Here is a 2543-nt window from a genome sequence, read left to right as displayed (position 1 = left end):
AATATTAGGATACCTATGCACCATGCACTGAAATTAGTTTTCAGTACTAGGAAACAAATATGCATTTCAGGAAAATGAATATTTCTGAGAATAATCTTGTAAAAAGTTGATTATAAATCCACATACATAAACTTGAATGAATTTAGGGAGTCTATAATATGATACATATATTTCATATTTTGAAAAATCTGGAGATTTTATATATATAATATATATATATATATATATATATATATATATATATATATATAATATATAAAAGTAGCAATATATACTCCAATCGAAATTCATCATGCAATATATATCATCCACAGATCCAAAAATATTCATTTCACTAAACATGGTTTTATGTTTAATGTTGTTCAACTAGTAAGCTCACCCATAGGTTGAATTTTCAGTTCCATCAGCACTGAGGGGGAGTGATCTCTTCTCACAATTTGTATCTGCCAAAGTCAGCAACCTCACAAGAATGTACGTGTGATACCAGGTAGGATTCTATATACGCATGTAAAACTACATGTGCTAAATAGGCTACAGTGAAAGGGAGACAGGGATTTACATATTTGTTAACTTTAAAAACTCATGGAGAAGAATTACAATGAAAAGTTGACTAGATTTATAACACACAGACTTGATAAAGCAAAAGGCAAGTCCAAGTATACACCATGCCTCCTAGGAACTGCCTGTACTTCTTTTCTGTTAGGTTTATTTTTCTCCATAATGTTAGAATTAGTAGTTAGAGTCTAATAGTGTATGGGTTAGTGTCAGGGATTCAGTATTTCGAAAGGAAAATAGGAAAATGAATCCAATGTGTATGCAAACATGTGCTACACAAAAAGCTTTTCACTCTCATCCAGAACAATGCCTTGACATTAACATTGACCCAAGTAAGACACAATTAGAAAAGAAGAGTAAGAAAATCTGTGAATACATATCTGTAATGGAAAATGCTCAGGAGTTCACAGCCTTGGAGGTAGTAGAGGAGATTCCAAAAGTAAGGGACAGATTAAACACTCCACAAACTTGGAGCTCTGCTGGCCTAATGACTTCTTGAGAAACTGCCTCTGAGGTTGGGCACTTGAAATATATGTTGTTGCTGGGAGCTTTAGCCTCTTTTGTAGTTAGACCATCAAAGCTGTGTCTGCATTTATGTGATGTGGAGGACATGGTTTCTTATTTTCCATTGAACATGATGCAGCATTTTCTTAATGAGGGATTTATGTATTTTGAAGTTAAGGAAATTTTCTAAGGCAAGTATCCACCATGAATGTATACTAACATCTATAGTTTCTATTACATCAGAGAATGTGCAGTTAGCATTATTTTTAAAAAATTCCAAAATTTAAAATAAACTAACATAATCTTTGTAAAATCAATGAAATTATTTTTAAATTCACTTATTATATATACCCAAATCACACAGTAATTAATTTTGGAAAATAAAAAGTAATATGCTGTATCTTCCCAGAGTCATGACATATATTTTGGAGAATATTTTGCCTATATATATATATATATATATATATATATATATATATATATATATATCATTGCCTACCTACAAAGAGTCTTATTTTTATCACAGGAAAGAAATGGTATTCTATATGTTTTTTTTAATAGTAACAAACTATAAACCTTTTTTTATGAATGAGTCTATAGAATTAAGTTGTTCTTCCTTATTTTTAGTGGTTTCATTGCATAAATAATAAAAAATTAAATATGTTTAACATTTATTTATTTAATTTTTGCAGCATTGGGGCTTGAACCCAGGAGTTTCTGCCACTGAACTGCATCCTCAGCCCTTTTTTAAAATTTTAAGACAAGATCTGCAATTTGCCCAGGCTAGACTTGAACTTATCTTCTTCCTTTCTCAGCCTCCCCAGTCAGTGTCACTGGGATTACACATTTGTAGTCTTCACCTGCCTTTGATTTTGCTTTTTTGTTGAATGTGTCCGCACAAGTTTTTCATAACATTCAATCACTATACTTTCAATGCCTATAATATCTGTAAAGTAACACTTTAATTTGCATGATTTGTAAAGATCTGCAAGGTCTGTAACGAAATTACAGTGCCTTTCCTGAATTCCAGCTTCTCTTCACAGTTTGCTTGACATTTCCACATATTTCACCATTACTTCTCTTATACTTATTCTAATGTTTGTTAATAATTTTCTTGCATCTTATGCAACCTCTACTAAGCAGTTTTTACTGAAGCCAGCACTGTAAACTCCCTATTTCTTTCAGGTACAAATTCTGGAACACTTTGTATTGCTAAGTAACTAATCAGCCCAAATTGTAGTTTCTTAAAACAAGAATGAGTGCATTTATCCATGAGGGGTCCATGTGTCTCTTGTGGCATATTAGCAGGACATATACATTTGCTTATGTGATTCCAAAGTGAAAAGACACAAGTTAAGCACTTTTCAAAACTGTGCTTTCATTATGTACCTTAATGTCCCATTGTTCAAATCAAATCAGGGTTTAGTCCAAAGTCAAACTGGGATGCACCTATTTAAATATAAATATTTAAATTTAAAATTAGA

This window comes from Urocitellus parryii, unplaced genomic scaffold (genome assembly GCF_045843805.1).
Source record: "Urocitellus parryii isolate mUroPar1 unplaced genomic scaffold, mUroPar1.hap1 Scaffold_43, whole genome shotgun sequence".
Lineage (NCBI taxonomy): Eukaryota > Metazoa > Chordata > Mammalia > Rodentia > Sciuridae > Urocitellus > Urocitellus parryii.
The sequence above is the reverse complement of the archived record's forward strand: the minus strand, read 5'-3'. Positions refer to the sequence as shown.